Raw genomic sequence first — 23,564 nt, 5'->3', positions numbered from 1 at the left:
GTACAGCAATTATCCTGTTTAAAGAAGTCACGATGGTTAAAAATTCAACTGAGCATCAATAGCCTTTGAAAGTGTTCATCCCTCACAGCTGTGGAGGTGTTGCTGGTATTCAGTAGGCAAACTGCTGGGACAAGAAGGTCTCCCAGTTATTTTGATGACAGGTACAGAAGTTGGAGAGAAATTGATTATACCCTTAGTGATCCCAGTGTCCACCTGTTTGTGAGTGATGTGCAGACAAGAGTTTCAGGTTTACCTGTAATATGCAGAGGAAGGCCTGGTTCTTGTGTAAGAGTTCCATCTGCAGTACCATGCAATAAAATGTTGACAACAAAGAATTGAATGTAATGCTGTTTCATCTTTCTCAACAACATAAAAGAAACAGTAAGAAAGGGGATGCATTGCTACCTAGTAGAAGAAATGCCAGCTCAGAGTCAGATATATGAAAATGTGATTCAGAAGTGTGACTCTGAACTGTTCTGCAACTCAGTTTCTTCATCTGCAAAATGCGGATAAATGACAATGCCTACTTTATTTATCTCAAAATTGAAAGGATCAGATTGTACGACTATGGAATTTATTTAATTCAGATTACTTAATGCTATGTGAACATATTGATGTTTTTTAAAATATTGTTTATTAACCTGCTCTTTTTTAGTATGATAGCTTTTCCATTGAACTAATTTAGCATCTTCCAAATATAAATAATAGCAAATAATATTTCTGTGATTTCTGGACTCTATAAAGTTGATTTCTTAAGAGTTTTTAGTGTTTTAGCATCTCTGAGGTTTTGACAATTTTTAATCTTACTAAAGCATTATATATGTTAGGAAACTGTGCTCTTCTGGTTCACTGGGTCCAATAGAATAGGTATATAAACACTAATTAAAAATCTCCTTGTAGCGCCATGATGCATTTTGTAAAGTCCAGTTGGATTGTAAAGCTGTTACTGGTTATGAAATCACGTGGCTTGGATTAGTATGGATGTCCACTCAGGTTTCCATTGAATCTCTTAATGTGTTGAAACCATCAGCCTGAAATTCTCCAGGTATTTGAAGAACCCGTGTAATGAATTGCCCTCTGAGTTGGAAAATTTGGGTTCAGTCTATTACTCAGAATACATTTGTGTTTGGTCAAATCATTTCACTTCTATGGAGTATCCTCCTGACTGATAAGATTTCTATCTGACTTAAAGATTCTCCAGCTCTGGGATCCAAACTGTGGTGAGGCTGTCAATCAAAACTAGTATAAGCCATTTTGCAGAACCTTCCAGTGAACTAATTCTAAGCTATAGATTTGCTCAGAAATTGATGAAGATTCAGGAGGGTTGAGTAGATACCTAATGCACATTTACGTGGATTTCTGAAGAAGCCTTTTATCTGTGCTCTTTGCTTAAGTTAGAAATCTGAGTAATTAATGAGACCTTTCTACCTGTTTCATGTAGCAAGGTATGAATACTTGCAATTCTACTCCACACATAGCTTTTGTGGTTTAAAAAAAATTTATTTTTAATTTATTTTTCAGTTACAACACATGGCTTTTGAATCCCACCATCTCTCCAGCTCTGTGCCACTGCTTTGGTTGTGGTTATTATCTTTCATATGGGCCATTTGAACAGTTGCCTAAATTGTCTCCTTGCTTCCACACTATCTCCCAATGGACAGTTGGCTTTCCCACTTCTCTATACAAAATAAAAATATGATGTCATTCCACTGTTTAAATACCTTTTGTGGTTACCCATTATAAGTAGGGTAAAGTCCAAACTTCTTAGGGTTGCACAAAAGATCATTTGCCATCTTGTCCCTATACAACTTACCATATTCATCCTTTTTTTTCTGAAACATCTGACCTTGTGACTCTGGTATAATTATGCCTCCAACCTTCCCCCAAATGGACTCTGCCTTTGCATTCTTCCATGTCTTTGTACAAGTTTTCTCTTGCTAGTTTGTGTGGTTCACATTTTCCTCTTCCTGGAAAATGCCCTCAAGTCCTTCAGTACCTAACTCAAATGTCCCCTCTTCTACGCAACCTTCCTAGACTTCTGCAGCTAGTGACAGTCACTCTATCTTCTGTAGTGTTGTAGCACTTCATGTATAATTGGCTGTCATGGCATTTATCACACTTATTGGAATTTTTTTATTTACTCTATGTTCCCTAACTAACTAGAAAATGGACTCTTAGAGGAGGACATATTTATGCCTTTCCTCCATTTTCATGTGTGCTTTCCCTCATCTAGAATCTAGCACATCTGATTCAGTTTATGGCTGTTGATAAAAAAAGGTACTTAGCAGTTGGACAGTTTGCCAACACTGTCTCCTATAGGACAGTGTTGAGATTACTTTGACCTTCAAAAACCTTCAAAAATATTTATATTTAAGTCAGTTATAGATATATTATAAGATATTAGAAATGTGTCAGAAATCTGGCAAGGGTATGCATATATGATAATATCTAATAATAGTTTATCTTTTGGAAGGTTTGGCCTTGCAACCATTTTCTGCTAAATATCATAGTGTAGCGTTTGGATCTTGTAGTAGTTGTGTGCCTTGGGCAAATGAAATGAACTTCTCAGAGACTCATGCCTTCATCTTTAAATGGGTATACAAATCTCATAGGGTTGTTGAGAGAATTAAATGATATCCTCTGTGGAAAGCAGTTAGCACAGTGTGTGTCACATAGCTAGTATTTTTTGGACATCTATGAATAATACTGAGTTTACTGTGTGTGTGTGTGTGTGTGTGTGTGTGTGTGTGTGTGTGTGTGATATCTGTGTTAATGTATGTTAATAATGTGCATTTCTACTGTTTGTTATTCTGGTAAGGAAGGGACTGTTCTCATAAATTCTCTTTTGCAAAAGAACATTACATTCTTTTACTTAAACTTTTTCCTCTTCTCCCTTCCTCTTACCATAAAATGGATTTTGTCCAACTTTTTTTCTTTAAAATGATTTTTAAAAAAATAGAGATTATTGATATAATCAGTTGATGAGAAAAGAAAGCTATCCTGGTCCTTGCTTATATTAATAATAGCTAGCAGGTAAAGTCTGTGAAGAGTACGGAGATCTCAGATACCAAGCGTAAAGCACCATTGTTTGCTTCTTACAGCCCCCAGTCCAGTGCTATATTCTTTTGATTGGTTTGTAAATTATTTAACCAAGTGATATAGCAAATGGCATCATAGTTAAACTCAGAATCAGAAGAAAGATTAGGAGAAAATATTTACAGTAATGTGATAGGATATTCTATTTCTAGTATGCAAAGAACTCTTACATGTTGTGAAGAAAAGGACAAAGTACCAAAAGGAAAAATGGTCAAGGTGTATGAGCAGATACCTGATAGAAGAGGAAAAGCCAATGGCCAATAAACATGTGAAAGACATTAAATTTACATTTACAAGTCATTAGAGATTAAAATGACTAATTTCTATTTGGTAACATTTTATCCATTAGGTTGGCAAAAAAAAAAAAAAAAAAAAAAAAAAAAATTCATCTCTAGGGTGTTGAGGATTTGGACCCTTCCAAATATTGCTGAGTTGAGTGTCAATTATATAACTCTCTCTTTTTTTTTTCCTTTTTTTCTTTTTTTTTTTTTTGGTGGGGTTAGGGGGACTCTTTATCTATTAAAATAAAATAAAAACATGCTTATCCTTTGCTCCAGCAACCTAGTTTTGGGAACCTTGGCTGTAGAATTAAAACATCAGTGAGTAACAATGTATTTACAAGGTTGTGTAATGCAGCATTGTTTGTAAAACAAAGACACTGGAAACAAACTAAATTTACCTTAATAAGACTGTTTGAATGTATTATGGTTTCTCTATGAAATGGAATATGATAAAGATAATTTAACAATGAGTTAGAGTTACACATAGTAAACTGGAAGGATGTACATTATTTATTATAAGTATAACACGATCCAATTTTGAAAACAAAAAGAAAGAAAAAGTAATGTCATAATTGTCTGAGTATAGGTTGTTGATGGATTTGTTTGCCTGAGGGAGATGGAAGTTTTTAGGAGACAGGGAAATTATTAGATTTTCTTTTCACTTGATATGGTAATATGAGCATGTATTTTGTAATGAAAAATCTAACAAAGCAAAAAAAAAAAAGGAGAGAAAAAATTAAAAGAAAAACAAAGCAGTTATTCTCTTGAGCATCTTTACTTTCATAAAAATTATACAATCTTTTATTGTACATTTAATCTTACGAGTGTTTCTTATTCAGTCATAGAATTCCATTCTCTAAAATGGTTTAACATCTGCTTGTAGAAGTTTTCTCAAAGCTAATTAAGATTTCTGGTTCCTGTGCACAGGCCTACTGTTTAAAAGTTACGTTTGGAACTGAGCTGGAACTATACGAAATTCTTTTTTGGATGTTGATATCATAGCCCTGTTTTTATAGGGTGGAATTAAGAATGCTTTTTTCCCTCTCAGATTCATGCCCTATTCTATTCGTTTTATTTCCAGGTAAGTAACGCCCTTACTTCATTGGTTTCTTCAACTTTTAATTATGCTTTGCCTTTGATTAAAGTTTAAATTTCATAAAATAACTTTTTATTTTCTTATTACAAAAGAAAATGTAATTCATTCCTGAAAAATCAGGAACATAGTCAGGTAAATACCAGATAAACCCAACTCTCTCTCCTCCGAGGCAAAAAGTTATGCAAATCCCACTCATTTGATGTTCATCTCTCAATCCCTTAGTAACTTTCATTCAGACTATTCGTTGCAAATATTTTCTGTGGAGCAGTAATGGAGGTGAAGGGCTTTAAGAGTCAGACTGTGTTGTACAGAATAATTACGTTCCTTAAAAATGCGTGTTTTTGATGATCAAGTGGGTACTGGTGTGGGATAGCACCGCACAGAGGCCTACGACAGTGAAAGAGATACATTTACAGGTCCTAGAGGAGTGGGGCTACATGCAGAGGAACATGTGGGCAAGCTCCAAGGGGTCAGAGTGGAGTACACAAGCCAAAGGCATGAGCAGATCACATGGTGTGTTTGAATGTCCCTAGGTCACAGGAGAGAGTAAGGGGTAGGAACCAAAGTTGTCACACTGGTGTGCCTGGGCCAGGTCTTCAGAGCCTGTTAGTGAGGATGTTGAAGCATCAGGAAAAGAGGAAGATTTAAAAATTTGCAACACACAGACAAATATGAATTTCCATCACTAGGACTGGTTGACTTGTATCTTAGTTTGCTCCTCTGGAAAACGGGCATAATAAATAGTACCAACCTACCACAGGGTTGCTGCAAGCACTCAGTGCCTGGTTCTTAGTAAATTATTTTTATTGCTATGTGTAATGGTATATATATATAATATATATATACATATATACATATACATAGATATATATATACATATATACACACATATGTATCTATATATATCTATATATCTCTATCTATCTATCTATCTATCTATCTATCTATCTATCTATCTATAGCTTTTATTGCACAAGTAATACATTTTCAATATGAAGATATCACTATGCTTCTGAACCTTTTTTAGAACATGGCACCCTGGGGTCAAAGAACCAGACTATTTGCAGATGACGGTGGAGCTATGGGGCTGTGGCCACATGAGGTTCTTTTTCATTGCTCTAAAGACTGAGTCGATCTATAACTCCTTACTTCCAGGACCCATGTAGGACTTAAATATGTTGCCAGAAGTGGGACATGCTGTTATTAATGTCTTGTATTAGCACATAGGATGTGGATATTTTTATATCCTTTTTACTTTTGTGACAGTCAAATCTTCCTTCAAATGATAGGTTATACCAATTTCTATCTCACCAATAGGGTACCAGAGAGCTCCCTTCCTTAACTCCCCAACGCACAGTATTATCACTTTTTTTTTTTACCTTTGTTTCTGTGATTGGTGAAAACTGGTCCTGCCTTGTTTTACTTTGTGATTATAAGTTTTTGATCAATATAAAAGTAAAATATGGAACACTAGCTTTTTAAAAAGATCCTCAAGGGATAATGTGCAGAGATGAATACCTGACAGCCTTAGAAATCATTTGCAGGATAAGAAGGTATTGTAGATCTCTGATCTTTTCATTTGTCCTAGGAGCTCAGCTACTCAGATTACCATCGTACATCTTGTACTTCTGGTAGCAGTTGTGCAATCTGTTACTAAACTGAGATTCAAAATGGAAATCTCCATTCTGAAATTTTTCCCTTTAATACCGATGAACGTGGAATTGTGGGAGAATGTAGAGGACAATCCATGACCTGAGTGGAAAGTTGAAACTTACTTTCCTGACCAGAGATCCAAAGAATTGTCCTTACTTACTATGTTTGAAATTTTCTTCCTTCGCAATATTTAATCACCTGTTTACTTTGGCAATACAAAGTTTGTTTCTCCAAGCGCTTACTTTCTTTTATGAGAAGCTATATTTAGATTGCAGCAATCACTTTTTCACACAGTTGTTTTCTCTTAATCAGTTTTTCTTAGGAGATGGCAAGAGAATTAGTAAAGTAAATTCAGTACTTAGAATGAGATTTTCTGATTTTCTGGGGTTTTAGTGTTAAAATAAATATTTTTATGGGCTATAGTGTTAATGATTCTTGATAATCATTTTCATGTCATATTCATGTCTTGTAATAGTTGTGCAAGAAAAAACTTGAATCCATGAATATGTATTATATGTAGTAATTGTTTATGGTCCTTTGGTGGAGAATATGGCATTTCTTACTCACCATCTGAAGAAAACTTTCTAATGTTGTAGTTATATTTATTTTAATTTATACATACGCCTTTCTCATTTTTCTTGTACTAGACATAGTCGTTTGTTAAGGAATAGAGCCATGGTCCTCAAGTTTCAAACCTGTGATCTTCACATCAGAAACTTAACATCTTCTGGCCAAAAGCCATTGCAAAGCTTGAGTTAAAATAAATAAATAAACATCATGGAACCAAGTATCATAACATTCATTCTAGCATAGAATTGCAAATATATAAAACCTACCATTTAAAAATAAATTTTTTTTAAACTGTCAATATAGCTTCTTAATTGTAGTGTCTAAAATAACTGTTCTGGCTTTAAGAAGAAATCCAAACAAAAAGGTCCCCAGAATTCACCCTCTTGCCATTGCCCAAACACGCATCCTGTCCTTGTCTCTGTGCTTTTGTTCACGTGGTTCTCTGTGTAGTCTCCCCAGCCTTATCTACTTGGGAGAGGTCTCTTGTACTTTACGCCTATCCTTGGAATATCACCTCTTTTGTAAAAGCTTTTTGAGTTTGTGTCTTTGCAACCACCAATTGTGTGTGTGTGTGCACGCAGGCATGTTTCCAGAATTGCATGCCTTTATGTCTTTTACCTTTAATTTCGCTGACACTGAGACACCTCTTTGTGCCAAGCACTCTCCGGGTACTGATTTAAAATGGCGAGTCAAATACCATCTTTGCCCAAGTACCAAATTCAAAGCAAATTAATAGATCATTTTTCCAGAGCAATTTTAGGTTTACAGAACAATTATGTAGACAGTACAAAAACCCCTTGTAAACCACCATCTCTCCAAACCCTACACACAGTTTCTGCTGTTATTAATGTCTTGTATTAGCATGACACATATGTTACAATTGATGAATAACCATCGATACATAATTATTAACTAACATTCATAGTTTATGTTAATGTTCACGTTTTGTGTAGTACAGTTCTCTGGGTTTTGACAAATGTATAATGTCTGTATCTTCCAGTGCAGCATCATACAAAAATCCTCTGTGCTCGACTTATTTATTATTCCTTTTCCTTCCCCCAACCTTCTGAGTCTTTTTACTGTCTTTGTCTTGTCCAGAACGTCATATTGTTAGAATCAAACAGTACGTATCCTTTTCACAGACTGGCTCTTTTTGACTTAACAATATGCATTTTTAAGATTCCTCCATGTCTTTCTGTGGCTTGATAGCTCATTTCTTTTGAGTGCTGAATAATATTCTATTGTATGGATCTACCACATTTAATGTGTCCATTCTCCTACTAAAGGCCATCTTGGTTGCTTCCAGGTGTTGGCAGTTATAAATAAAGCTGCTATAAATATTCAGGTGTAGGTTTTTGTGTAGACATAATTTTTAGTTTATTTGAGGAAATACCAGGGAGCACAATTGTTGGATCATACGGTAAGACTATATTTAGCTTTGTAAGAAACTACCAGCTCTTCCAAAGTGGCTGCACCATTTTGCATTCCCACCAGCAGTGCGTGATCGTTCCTGTTGCTGCATATCCATGCCTACACTTGGTGTTATCAGTGTTTTGGATTTTAACCATTCTAATGGGTGTGTGGTAGTTTCTCAGTGTTTAAATTTGCAGTTCCCTGATGGCATATGATGTTGATCACCTTTTCATGTGCTTAGTTGCCACCAACACATTTTCTAATTGTGTTGTTTCTTGTTGCTTAGTTTTAAGAGTTCTTTGTATAATTTGGACACAAGTCCTTTATCAGTTGTGTCCTTTGCAAGTATTCTCTCCCAGTCTATGGCTTGTCCTTTCATTCTTTTAACAGTATCTTTTGTCAAACAGAAGTTTTTAATTTTAACGGAGTACAACTTGAATTTTTCTTTCATGGATTATGCCTTTGGTGTTGTATCTAAAACTCATCACCAAACCCTAGACCACTTAGATTTTCTCCTATGTTATGTCCCAGAAGTTTTATAGTTTTACATTGGACAGTGAGGTCTCTGATCTATTTTGAGTTAATTTTTGTGAAAAGTGTAATGTCTGTGTCCAGATTCATGTTTTTCCATATGGATGTTCAGTTTTCCAGTATCATTTGTTGAAATGACTATCGTTTCTTCATTAAATCACTTTTACTCCTTTCTTAAAGTTCCATTGAATATATTTGTATGAGTCTATTTCTGGGCTCTCTGTTCTGTTCCCTTGATCTCTTTGTCTTTTACCAATACGACAGTGTCTTGATTACTGTATAGTTTTATAGTAAGTCTTCAAGTCAGGTAGCATCAGTCCTCTGACTGATACTGTGTTGGTTATTCTGGGTTGTTTGTCTACCATATAAGCTTTAGGATCAGTTTGTGATATCCACACACACACAAAAAAAGAAACTTGCTAGGATTTTGATAAAATTGTGTTGAATCTTTAGATAAAGTTGAAAGAATTACCATCTTAATATTAAGTCTTCTTGTCAATGACCATGGAATATCTCTCCATTTATTTAGATTTTGATTTCTTCTTTCATTAGAATTTTGTTGTTTCCTTATAGATATCCTATACATATTTTGTTAGGCTTATAGCGAAGTCACTCTCTCTGCCTCCCTCCCTCCCTCGAACCCTCCCTTGCTCCCTACCTCTCTCCCTTTCTCCCTCCCTCCCTCCCCCACTTCCTTGTGCTTCTGTAAGTGGTGTCATATCTTTAATTTCAAATTCCAGTACTTTATTGCTGATATATAGGAAAACAATTTTGTATAATTGTTTTATACCTGCAAACTTGCTATAATCACTTTTTAGTTCAGGAAGTCTTTTGTTTGCTTGTTTTTGGTTGATACTTTGTTCTTTGGTATTTTCTATATAACAATGTCATCTGGGCACAAACACAGTAACAGTGAGTTCCAGTGAAATGTTGAATAGGAATGGTGAGAAGGGGCACCTTGCCTTGTTTCTGATCTTAGGGAGAAAGCGTCTGTTTCTTACCTTTAACAATGATGTTAACTGGAGGTTTTTTGTAGATTTTTGAAATCAAGTTGAAGAAGTTCTCTACTTTTCGTTTGCTGACGTCTTTATCATGAATAAGTGTTGGCTATTGTCAAATGCTTTTTCTACATCTATTGATAAGATTATATGATTTTCTTCTTTAGCCTATTGATGTGATGGATCCCATTGTTTGTTTTCAAATGTTGAACCAGGTATTGCGTACCTGGAATAAAGCTTCCTTGGTTGAGATGTATAATTATTTTTATACATTGTTGTACTTGATTTGCTATAATAATATTTTTGTTGCAGGTTTTTGTATCTATGTTCATAAGAGATATTATTTGTAGTTTTACTTTCTCGTAATATCTTTGTTCGGTTTTGGTATTGGGGTAATGCTGGCCTCAAAGAAAGGGTTTGTTTATATTTTCTGGAAGAGTTGTAGAAAACTGGTATATATATTTTTTCTCAAATGTTTGTAGGTGTCGCCAGTGAACTATTCTGGAAGGTTGTAAATTATGTTTATGAAGGTTATTAATTATTGATTCAATTTCTGAAAACGTCCATTGTATGACTTCTTTTGTCTAAATTTGTGAAGGCGTGTTTTATGGCTAGAACGTGGTCTATCTTGGTGAATATTCCATGTGAGCTTGAAAAGAATATGTATTCTGGTGATTTTGGATGAACTTCTACAAAGGGCGATTAGATCCAGTTGTTTAATGGTGCTGTTTAGTTCAACTGTGTCCTTACTGATTTTTTGCCTGCTGGATCTGTCAGTTACTGATAAAAGACTGTGGAAGTTCCCACTATGTTAGTGAATTCATTTATTTCTCTTTGTAGTTCTAACAGTTTTTGCTTCACATATTTTGACATTTTGTTATTCAACACATACACATTAATGGTTGTTACATTTTTTTAGAATATTAACCTTTTAAAATTATTATGTAATGTTCCTCTTTATCCATAATATTTTTCCTTGCTGTGAAGTAGGCTTTTACCGAGATTAACACTGCTCTACCAGCTTTCTTCTAATTTATGTTAGTGTGATACATCTTTCTCTATCCTTTTAATCTATTTGTGTCTTTATATTTAAAGTGGGATTCTTGTAGACAACATAGATTGGGTCTTTTGTTTTTAAAAATACATTCTTATAGTCTCTTTTAATTTGTGCATTTAGACTATGTTTAAAGTGATTATTTATGTAGCTGGGTTAATAGCTACCATATTTTTGTTTTCAATTTGTTGCTCTGTTCTTTGTTCATTTTTTGTTTTCCGCAATTTATTTTTTTGTTTGCCTTCTCTGGTTTTAAGTCATCATTTTATATTATTTCATTTTCTCTCCTCTCCTACTATATATAAAATATGTTGTTTTAAAAAACCTTTTTAGTGGTTGTTGTAGAGTTTGTAATATCAGTTTACAACAAATCCAAATCCACTTTCAAATAACACCATCCACTACACAGGTAATACAAGTAATTTATAATAGAGTATTCCCAGATCTTCCCTCTCATCTCTTATAACATTGTTGTCATTCATTTCACTTATTCATAAACTATAATCACCAAATACATTGTTGCTATTATAGAACAAGAGTTGTTACTGAACAGTCTTCTTACCAATTAGATAGGTTAAGAATAAGGAAAGCAAATGATTTTATTTTACCTTAATTTACTCCTTCCCTGACACTGTTCCCTTGTTAATATAGATCTGAGCTTCTAACCCATGTCATTTTCCTTTTCTCTGAAGAACTTCTTTTAACATTTCTTGCAGTACAGGTCTATAGGCAATAAACCACCCCTGCCCCTCCAGTTTTTATTTTTATTTATTTTTTTGGTCTGAGAAAATCTTTGTTTCTCATTCGTATTGAAGAGTAATTTCATTGGATGCAGAATTTTACTTTGGTAGGTTTTCTCTTTTGGTACTTTCAATATTTCATTCCACTCTCTTTTTACTTACATGGTTTCTGAAGAGGAAGTGATATAATTTTTATGCTTGTTCCTCTTTAGGTAAGGTGTTTATTTCCTCTGGCTTCTGCCAAGATTTTTCTCCTTGTCATTGATTTTCTGCAGTTTGAATATATCTAGGTATAGAATTTTGGGTATTTATCATACTTGATATTCTTTGAGCTTCCCAGGTCTGTGGTTTGGTGTCTCTCACTAATTTTTGAAAATTCTCAGCCATTATTTCTTCAACATTGTTTTCTGTTCCTTTGTCTCTTCTCTTGGCATTACCATTGTGCATATGTTATACTTTTTGTAATTGTCCCACAGTTTTTGGGTAGTCTGTTTCTTTTCTTTTTTTCGTTGTTTTTCTTCTTGCATTTCAATTTAGGAAAGTTTCTACTGATATCTTCAAACTCACTGATTCTTTTGTTTGCGACGCCCAGTCTACTGATGAGACCACCAGAGGAGTTCTTCATTTCTCTTATGGTGTTTTTTTGATTTCCACATTTCCTTTTGATGCTTTCTTAGAGTTTCCATCTCTTTCATACATTACCAATCTATTCTTGCATGCTATTCACTTTTCCCATTAGAGTCCTTACTATATTAATCAGTTTGAAATTCCCCATCTAATAATTCCAATATCTCTCTCATGGCTGAGTCTGGTTCTGATGCTTGTTCTGTGTCTTCAAACTGGTTTTATCTTTTTGTATTCCTTATATATTTTTTTTTGATAGCTGGATATGATGTGTCAGGCAAAAGGAACTTATAAATAGGACTTTACTGTGAGGTTTTGTGTTTATCTAGCTGGAAATCAGGCTTTGTTTACTGTGTGCTTATCTGTGGTGACACAGGCTATGATTTCCTCTAGTGTCCTTATATTTATGTCCCCCGTTGTCTTTGGATTTCCCTAGAGACTCTTTCTTAGAAAAGGTCTGAGGCTTGCAGTCCATCAGCTATAATTTCCTGTTATCATATAGGAGCCTGGTGGATTAGGTCTCATTCTTTTAGTGAGTGTGTCCCTGGACTGACTTTCAAAGTGTTTCTCATCCTTTGTTTTTCCTCTTAGGTGAAACAGAAAGCCTAGGAAATTCTGGAGTTGGGTGTTTCCTTTCCCCAGGTAGGTTAGGCTCTGGTAAAACCCAAGTGCATTAGGCTGTGGGAAATTAATTTCCCTTGAGGGCAGACTTTTGGTAAGGCGAACATAGGTCTAGGTGTATTTCACAATTGCCTCTTGTCCCCTCTCCCTGCCAGAAACATGAAAATAGTTTCCTTTAATCTTGACCCTGAGGACCTGGTGGGGTTCCTGGAGGTTAAACTCATGAAAGGGTGGGGCCCTCTTAAGATTTCAACCCTTGGAGTTTTAAACTCTCCCGCCTGTCCACACTGACCCACCAGCAACTATGTATCATGGCTTAAGCGTTTCTACTGGTACTGTCTCCAGAGTTGAGCTTCTGCTCCCAGTAAACTGTGATTCTCTGTATTTGTCTGTCTCTCCAATTTGGGGGTGGGGCATGTTGACTTTTCCTGTAACATCAATTGTCTGATGGATCTAAGAAGAGTGGTTGATTTTCAGTTTTTTTCTCACCATTTTCTTGTTGTGAGGACTGGAATGATGACTTCTAAGCTCTTTTCTTATATGACCATTAACTGGAAGTCTCCATATTGTTTTTAATGATTGTTTTACATGTTGGGACTCCTACAAGCTAGAGAAATACTAAATTTTTTAAAATATGTAAGTTGTACATGGATTTGGCCAAAAATCATGAAGAGTGATAGTTTGCTGAGCAGAGCAATTAGCACATATTAGTAACTTATTAAGGATTTGAATTGAATGAAAACATTCAAACATTCATGCTTTTTTAAAAAAAATCACTTTTGAATAAATGTTATTTAAACTTACTTCAAGGAACTTTCAGAATGGTTCCTACTATAAGTAACTAATATAGAACATAAGTTATCCCTCCAATACTGGGTTACTGAGTGTGGGCTTCAGATGTGACCTGCCCGGGTTGGGACAGCAGGTGTGCTTAATAACAAACTGTTGTAAAGGGTTAAGGCCAAGAATGGTGGGACTGAGCAGATACACTGACCTCCCATGATCACTTTAGTTTGTTCTCAGTGTGACTCATTTATCAGATGAGGAATTGTCTTGCACGACTTAGTTTGATGGAAGAATCATCTATGAACCCCTAAGTATGAAACTGACTCTTCAGTAGAGTTTATATTATCTAAGAACAAAGTCTTTCCTCTGAGCGGCTAGATGTAAGTCACTGTTGACACAGATGGATCTTAGGGGACTGTTTATGTTTTTTTAAAGTATGTTATTCTGGCCACGTGACCCAGAACCCTAACTGAGGTGCAAATCTGATTATTCTTTACCTAGATTAGGAATACTGGAAGGTAGAAGTAAGCAATATGATATGGATCCATTTGATAAGTTTCCTAGGTTATGGTGATCTCATTGTGTGTCATCATTCTATGTACAAAATTTCAGCAGCTACTTTGTTAAAGGATACTTTTAGTGCAGGACCCACCAAGTGACTGTATTTTGTGCATTGTTTTCCTCGCCTCTCCTGGGTTCCTTGAATGTAGGTAGCTCTTACTGGCTTGTGTACTTTTCAAGGAAAGAAAATAATTATCTAGATATTTCCATTCCTGACTCCAGTGGACAAAGAAGATTTTTTTAAAAATAGCTCATTTAAATTTGCTGCATTTTCCTCCTTTTATCTTTGTAACTATAAGAGCTCACTTTTATTGACAGTTTGCTGTGTGCCAACGGTGGCTTTAAGATCATTGTATTAACTCATGTGATTCAACAATATTGCTACACGATAGGTATAATTACTGATCCCATTTTATGGATGAGCACCTTGAAGATTAGAGAGATTAGAGTAGTGGATTAAGGTCACGGAGATACAAAGAGGCCGAGCTGAACTGCAATCCTACGCAGTCTGGCTGGAATCCCAGAGCCCATGATTTGTTTGCTGTGTTTATGTCCCACCTTATTTAAGCATTATCCTTTAAATCAACTCACATTTTACAAATATAAATTAAATTTTTAGAAAGAAAACTTTACATTACTATTATAAATTGAAGATCACTGTGTCTTTTTCTGAAATAGAACGTGAACATAAACATCAGGACGAAAATAAAAGTGTTACAGAATGGTAGTTAGCTGGCTCAAGGCTTTGCTCCAAGAACTCTGCATTCTCTTTTTCGAAAGGCAAGATTAGCCCTTGGAGTGTTAAAGTCTCCAAACCAAACTACGTTTTTCCTTGATGTACTAAGGATTCAGACTATTGAAAAGAGTAATTTTCTCCCAAGGTGATGCAATGTTTATAAGCCTCTTTCCTTCCGTTTCCCTGACGTTGGGGAAATTACTCACTTGTTAAATTCATTCATAAATTGCAGCACTGTGTCATTCATCACACGTAAGAAGCCTCCACATTATACATATGAATATATGTGTACATCACACAGTACAGGGAGCGCGGTACATGTGCATACAAAGGTTATCTATAAATAGTAGTTGCCATGATTGTTAAAATCTAGTCATCTTATTATGCATAGGGACTGACTTTCTAAAATAATTTTGTTGGGATTTATTTTCAGATTAACCTATCCCATTGAGCCTCAATTTTCCCGTTAGATGCCACGTTCTTCTGCCACAGATACAGCACATATTCCTACCTCCCCGACAAAACAAACAGACTTTCAATGCCCCCATTTAAAAAAAAATTCCATTTTCTTAAGTTTTTGGCACTACTCTTCACTGCTGACACGGCACCGTCTGGAATTAACAGGACAAAGGGGAAAGGAGCTGTGTAGATGTAGAAGTCGTGGACTCGAAGGGAACTGACCATTTATGCTGCAGATGAGACTGTTGCCAAAGTTTCCCGCATGACACCCTTATCTCTGTTTCCTCCCTTTAGTCACAAGCATTTAAAACATGTACATCCTTATTTTTTGGTGATTAAACTAACATATTCATTGTGGAAAATGTGGAAAGGACAGAAAGTATAGGCCAAATAAAAAAGTAATCTCGTCACTCAGAAAACCGATTTAGACCATGGCTGAATTGACCACAGGCTTTCTTGGAGGAGTAGTGTGCACTTGTTTTTTCCACCTTTTTATTATTCACTCACTCAGCCACTTCACCCCTGCAGCCTCGCTCCCACGGGTGGTGTCCTTTGGTAGCCACTCAGTTATGAGGAAATTGCTGTCTCTATAGTGAAGCTTCCTCAACTATAAAATTGATATAACGATCTTCCTCATAGTGTCACTGAGCATTCCATGATTGGATGCGTAGCAAGCATTACAAATAGTGTCTGAGACACTAAGCTGGCAGTCATTATAACTGTGCTCCCATCAAGGAAGATGGAGTGTCTGCCTGCCCAGTGGGGCTCGTTCGTGTTGTTATCTCTAATTGCAAAGTCCACCTTCTGCCCTGACTCTACCTTTTGCAATTCTACTCATTCTTCAGGGCTTATCTCAAATGCACTCACCCCTGTGAGTTTCTGTCTTGACCAATCCTTCCCATGGAGAATGCTTTATCCACCTTTGATGTTATAACTGTGGCCTTCTAAACATAATGGAATGCACTGATGTATTGTTCTCTTTAACTGTGGTTGGTTATTGGAATTGTGGACACTAAGGCTAGGCAAGGTTAGAGTTAAATATGCTACATCTTCTGGTATGGAGTTTATGACAGAAAGGAAACAGGAAAAGGTACAAATTGCCAGCTTTAAAAAAAAGCTGCACAGATATCATTGTATAATCAACTTGAATATCATTCAATTGGCATTTTAAATTATATAATCATGTTTAGTCATGTCTAGGTTTATCAGAATTGTGCTCGGTTTCATTTCCGGAAAACATGGGAGGCTGGCCCTAGTCAGGGTATCTGCAGTTTCTGTCTCATTCTAGTAATCATTTTTGTTTGACGATTTTTGATTTAAATCACTTTAGCAAGTTTAGAATTGAGGCTTTCAATTTATATACCTGCCCCATACTCGTGCATATATTAACTCAAGGTAAGCAGTCTCTTAAATCAATTGAAATGTGGAAACCTGGGTTTTAAGGTAAATAGTTAAAATGCCCTCTTTTAAATATAGTGTTTCTTATTGACTTTTGAGGATTCAGATATGAAAAGTGGAATAATTAATATAGCCTGCTAATAATTTCATATTAGAACCTCCATAGTCTAAAATTAGGTTTTACATGATCCAAATTGTGTTCATAATAGTGATTCTGACTGGAAGGTTAGGAGTTAATGGGTTTTTTTGTTTTGTTTTGTTTTGTTTTGTTTTGTTTTTTGGGGAGGCAAATGTGGCATATTGAATATTAATCATGAACTGCTAGAACTTACAGTGAAGGGATACTTACATATATGCACACATTTATATACTAGGTGTGAAACATATGTAAGTATGTATATATGAATACACACATGTTCACACTCAAGAATATTTACTTCTATAAATATTGCCTTTGTTTATGTCTCTCCAGTACCACAACAGTTTTAATTTGCTTTGGTTTCAAATATATAGTCAAATTGTGTTCAAAGTATTTCAGTGCATGACAAGTACAAATTACAGACCTGAGTTTATTGTGCTTTAAGCATTTATTATGTGTTCTACAAGCTGTTCGGCTTGATTTTGTTAATTAAGTCTCGTAAACCTGAACAATGTTTCACCAGAATCAATGGCAGTCATTGTGGCAATCTTGAGAAGAAACAAGTCCATAGGAAAAAAGGCATTTACTATCCACGAATACTGAAAGTTTTATTAAACCAATTATGTCCATCCTACACTCTAAAATATGAGGAAGAGTGAAGCGGTGTTCTAGCTCTTGCAGAGTCAGAAAATAAGGGCCTCTAGTTGAAAACAAAACTGGGAGGGTACTAAGGATACCAGAGATGAAAAATCGTTGTGCTCTATGACAGTACTGCTGGTAGCCTGGGCCATGCCCCATGTGCTTGGACAGGTACTGCCTGCTCTAAGGAATGCTTCCCTGTTTTGCGTTTCCCTATTTTGTGGGGAAAATGCATGTCTCGTTGCTAACTACACACTACACACACCCCTCACATCCCAGAATTAAAATGCATTTGAAATCGGAGTGGAACAGTAACTGTTTGATGCATCTGGATTCCTTCTTTCATTCACACTCATTTCCTCAAGTGACCTTTGTACGTCCTCTCTGTAGAGCATCTTTGTTGGAAAAGGTCAGGGGGACAACGTTATTAAAATTCTTTAGATCTTTCACTTCACCACCATAATCTATTGCCTTTTCTGAGGTTATTTTTCTTTTGACTTTTAGTTCCTTTTGCCCTGAAAGCTCTGTTTTTTGGATCCTTGTTTTCTGTGTAATTACACTAAACTCCTTTCCAAGTTTTAGCATAACCTGATGGCTGGTATTTATGCAGGCTTCGTAGTTAGTACTTAGCATCCATTAAATGCGTGTGGAGCTAAGGTGTTTTTTTTTTATTCTGATTGGTATTAAATTGAGATGAAATAAATTGATAAAAATATTGTACTTGACATTTACCTAGTGTAGCGACTAAAACTTCGTGACAGCACAGTGTTTGATTTTGATTCAACCTCTCTATCATTGGGCTTACACTTCTTTGACAAATGCAAAATTAATTTTGGGAGAGGCAGCGTGGTGTAGAGGATGAGCGCATAAGCCCTGGAATCAGACTGTCTGGGGCTGAAACCAAGCTCGGCCGTGTGTTCGTTCTGTGATTGAGCAGTTACTTAACTTTGCTCATCCTCAGTAAAGTGGAGATGATAGTTTTCCAGTCTCTATCCATCGTTATCGTTTAACATTTTTACTGCATCCTTTACTTCCTTGGGATTCACTGGTCTACAGATTCAATTTCAAAACCAATGCTCTTTTGGAGCTTTGCTTGAACCTCACAGGAGCTCATAGGAGAAATGTCAACATTTAATAGTGAACAAGATCAGCTATTAAAGATAACGTCTGTCCTACAATTAAATGGAGATAATGAATATAAATGTGTGAAATTATTGGCACTTAAGGGCTTCTTATTATTTGACCCCACTCCACGCCCAGATGTTCCTACTGTAGCTATCGTTTTATATAACTTAGACATGTTCAAAATGTGTTTTTTGCGTAGAACTGATTTCCAGCGTATCTCCTTTTTTGTTTTTTCCTTACCTCCCCATTTGAATCTGAAGTTGTTCTACTCTGGGAGGAGGCTCTACCAAACACACACCGTAGGACCCATTTTAACTATCATCTTCCTATGAGTAGGGAGTTCAAATAATCTTGAAACGATTTTCTCTTTTTTCTGCAATCTTTCTTTTGATCTGTTGATAAGTTTATCTGCTGGCAGGGTAATGATTGTTTCTCTCACAGACTTTGTTTTTGAGGGCCTTTTAAAGGCCAGTCTCTGCCTTGTTGCTGTGGTTCAGTTTCAGGGTCTCCATTATTAGTCTTCATCTGCAGTCATGGGTTTTTCTGCTCTATGAGACGCATTTGGTAAGTACATGTAAGTTTATGGCAAGGGTCAGCAATCTTTTTCTGCAAAGCACCAGAGAGTAGTTTGCGGGCCAGAGAGTGTCACAACTACTCACCTCTATATTGTATCTTGAAAGCAGCCAAACAAAATGCACATAGATAATACATAAATGATTGGGTATGACTGTGTTTCAGTAATGTTTTATTATGGGCACTGAAATTTGAATTTCATATAATTTTCATGGAAATAGTCTTCTTTTTTATCCCCCCCCCCCCCCCCCCCCAATATTTAAAAACGTGAACCTAGTCTTAGGTTGTTTGACTATACGAAACTGGGCAGATTTGATACATACAGTGTTGTTTGTGGATCCCTGGTCTGGTATCTCATCTTTATGCCAAGTACAGTGGTGGAAAGATATCCACATATAGTAGATATTTTTTCTATGAATATTTGCTCCTTTAAAGTGTTTTATTTTATAAATAGGTAGTAAAAGTATAAGGCATATGGTGTTCTGGTGATATATTGCTGTGTAAAAATTCATCTATAAACGTAGTGGCTTAAAATATCAATTTTTTTCTTCTCTAGTGATTCTGTTCATAGACTTGGTTCAGCTCCCTTGGGATTTCTCATGGAGACAGTGACTGGGGCTGGGCTGGGATCATCTGAAGGCTCAAGTGCACTGAATTGTCAAGATGACTGGCTCAGGCGGATGACAGTTGAAGTTGGTGTTGGCTTTCAGCTGAGAGCTCAGCCTACTGGTGGCTTCTCCATAAGGTCTGGGCTTCACACAGTGGAGCACAATGTAGTGACCATAGTGCAGATGTTTCAAGAGATTGAAGTGAAAGTTGCAAGGCTTTTTATGACCTGTCTTAACAAGTTACACAGTATCAGTTCCACCACATTCTATTGACCAAGAGGAAGTCTTAGAGCCTCCAGAAGGGCATGAACACCTAGAGGCATTGTTCGCTGGAGAACTGTCTTTAACTCCTTTTCTGCGACGTTTGGATATATTCAAATGAATATTTACATCTGCTGACTGCCGCATTTGAGTTTACCCCACAAGTTCAAAAACACTTTTCCCTCCACTGCGGAGTTCAAGTATATATGTATAAACTAGTCCAAATATCAACTTTTAATTTTTTCGTGGATTTTTGACACATTTTGAAAAAAACAAACAAACTTGAAATCAATTAATGCAGTGAAAGGGTTAAAGACTGGCTACCACACGTGGGACTATTCATCACTAAATTCAAAATAGTGTTTACCTTTGGAGAGGGTAGGCAGTGGTGGACAGAGGGAAAAGTATTATTGTGGAAAACATATTTTTGATACTTTATGTTTTATGGTTGGTGGGAGATATAAAGCTGTTGGTTCTATTACTCTACTTTTTAGTGTTTTTGAAATACTTTAAATAAAATTACTGTATATCCTTTTTTTCTTTTAAAAGATTCTGTAGCATCTTAGTTTTGAAGAAGGAGCTTATAATTAGAAACTGTTCATCAAAAATAAATGTGCTATTTGGAGGTAGAAACCAAATGCTTTGATTATCTTTTTATTGTGGAAAATTTTAAACGTGTACATAATTAGACAGAATTGTAGCATAAACTCTCACCTACCTGTCATCTAGCCTTAACAATTATAGACACATGACTAACCTGCTTTCATCTATACCCCGTCCATTTCTCTCTCTCCTGTATTATTTTGTAGCAAATTTAGGGTGTCAAAATACTTCCAACTCTAAATATTCTACTTGTATCTCTGAGAGATAAGAATTAAAAAGAAAAATCCTAATGTAACCACAATACTTAAATCTTAATGATACCTAAAACTTCAATAATAATTCCTTAAATATAGTCAAATATCCAGTAAGTTCAAATTTCCAGTTGTCTCTTAAATATCATAATATTTTAAAATTGTTTTTATGAATCAGGATCCTAAAAAGATCCACACATTGCAGTTGGTTGACGTGTTTCTTGACTTTCTTTTAATCTATTGGTTTCTCCTCCTCTGTTTTTTTCTTTTTCAATTATTTGTTAAAGAAACTAAGTCTTTTGTTTGCTGATTGCATCCCTAAATTATCATGGAACGTGCTCTTCTATTTCCTGTAAATTAATAGTTGGATTTAAAAGTGATATCAGATTCAGATTTTTTTGGGGCGTGGGTAGAACTTGATAGGTTATAGTACACCCTTCTATGTGGAGGCAACATAATGAATGCTTGGTTGTCTCTTTACTAAGGAAGAAATGCACAGATCCACTAATATTTAAGAAGCACAAAATTGTATTCTGATTCTAGAATTCATTCTTTGCTAAATCTATAATTAATTTTCCTTTTTTTGTGGACGTCATACTGTAAAGGAAAAAAATCCTTACATCCACTATTTGTTTATCTTTTGGTACAATTCATAGAGGAACTTCTCAAAATAACAAGTTAGTTCACTTGTCTCCTATGTAACATCCGTACCTCTTTTTTTACTCATTAAGAATTAGTCCCCAGAAATGATTGGACTAGAATACCAAATGATTACTCTCGATGTATTTTAGAGTACAGTCATGCACCACTTAATGAAAGTGATACATTCTAAGAAATGCATCCTTAGGTGATTTTGTCTTGCAAACATCCCAGAGTGCACTTACAAAACCTAGATAAGTCTAGCCTACTACACACCTAGGCTATATGGTATAGTCTATTGCTCCTAGGCTACAAGCCTGTACAGCTTGTTAACTTACTATAGAAAACAACACAGGAGTCAATCAAACACAAGAGAAAATGATGCAATCAAGATACATAGTACCCGTGAGATATATGAGGCTGCTGCTGACATAACATGGCAAACTGTTTTACAACAATTTTTTTCCCTCCCAATACATGTCTTTTATTGCACCTTCAAAATATCACAAAGTTGAGATTCCCTCGGTGTCTTGATGTCTTGGTGCTTCTATAGCTGGACAACTTACATCTTATTCATCAGACTGCTGAACTGTCCCTTTTTCAGAAACATAGATACCATCCCAAAATTTTCTGATATCCTTAACTGTTGTGGCTTGTTGAATCAAATCAGCTGAGTTTGATACAAGTTCAGTGTCATTTCCTTCAAGAATTAACTCATCGTTCTGGGCTTGAGATACTGAACAAGAAACACCTGACCTCATCTGAACCGTGTAGATGTATTTTTCACCCAAGAAATTTCGGATTTCCACAAGAGAACCATTCTCCTGAATAACGACGTTGATGGGGAAGTGAGCACACACAGACCTCATCTTGTAATGGAAGCCCAGTGTAACACCCTTGATCATGTTCTGTCCATGACTACAGATAGTGCGAACAGTAGCCAGTTCCTTTCTATTTTCCCACCGTTTGTCAACCCGGAGACTCTTCTTCTTTCCAAGGAGACTGAGTTCTAGATTGATGTGACTGAAGTCCCTCCGCAGGGTGCCTTTGGGTCCTTCCCAATGACTGTGGTCCCTTCAGTGTGATGTCAACGTTTTCTGGAATGCCCACAGTCTGATTGCTGAGACTGGTCTGCATCCTCGCAGTAGAGTCAGCGAAGAACCAAACCATTTTTTCAATGAGTAGAAAAGTACACTCTATAATAACGATAAAAAGTATAGTCTAGTAAATACATAAACCAGTAACATGGTCATTTATTATCAAGTATTATGTACTAGACGTAATTGTATGTGCTATACTTTTATGGGACTGACAGTAAGTTTGTTTACATTAGCATCACCACAAACAGTGAGTAACGTTGCGCTGCTGTGTTACATTGTGACAGCTGTGAAATCACCAGATGATAGGAATTTTTCAGCTCCATTATAATCTTGTGGGACCACCATGGTATATGCAGTCTGTTGTTGATCAAAACATTGTTATGTGATGCATGACTGTATACACTTAACAATCTCAAAATAACAATACCAATATTGTAGTCAACAATGCGATTACTGCAAAATGTGTTTTTCTCCCCTAGTTTTTTGTCTCTGTGTATCACTTGGGCTATACAAATTACTTGTTTCAAAATCACGTGGTGTAGTTTCTATATAGTTAGGCCTCCCAGTAGCCACACATTTGTTTTCATTTTATTTTTGATTTTTTAGGAATTCCTGCTTTAAAATTTAATTTAATTTAATAATTATGTACATTATTTATTTTCCTTCTGCCTTGTTCCTTCCCTTCCCCTTTAATTAACTATTTTAAAGTTTACGGTTTAACCCTTACATTGTCTTTAGCGTAATAGGCCATTTTGGGTAGATATTTACATTCCCTTTTTTAGATAAATGATAGTCTACTATAACACACTTACCCCACCTTGCTCATTTTACTTCACAAGATATCCCTGAGATTACTTCAGAACTGTGGAGAACTCCATTGTGTTAATGTACCACAATTTTATTTCTCTTGTCATCTCTTGATGGACTTTTGATTTCCAGATTTTTGCCATCATAAATAATCCTGCCATGAATTGCCTTGTCTTTTCATGAGTTTTTTTTCGTTTATTTG

At 35.8% G+C, this 23,564-nt stretch overlaps 1 protein-coding gene and 1 pseudogene across 2 annotated transcripts in view; one reads left to right on the top strand and one right to left on the bottom strand.

The window, feature by feature from the left end:
* ANK3 (ankyrin 3) overlaps positions 1–23,564 on the top strand; it is a 593,532-nt gene that overhangs the window by 10,526 nt on the left and 559,442 nt on the right. The window lies entirely within an intron of this gene.
* LOC109447437 (large ribosomal subunit protein uL6 pseudogene) lies at positions 20,606–22,607 on the bottom strand (annotated as a pseudogene).

The sequence above is a fragment of the Rhinolophus sinicus genome, chromosome 15, assembly GCF_057876585.1.
Source record: "Rhinolophus sinicus isolate RSI-liver-muscle chromosome 15, RSI-T2T, whole genome shotgun sequence".
Taxonomy (NCBI): Eukaryota; Metazoa; Chordata; class Mammalia; order Chiroptera; family Rhinolophidae; genus Rhinolophus; species Rhinolophus sinicus.
This window is presented reverse-complemented; position numbering and strand designations above follow the sequence as displayed.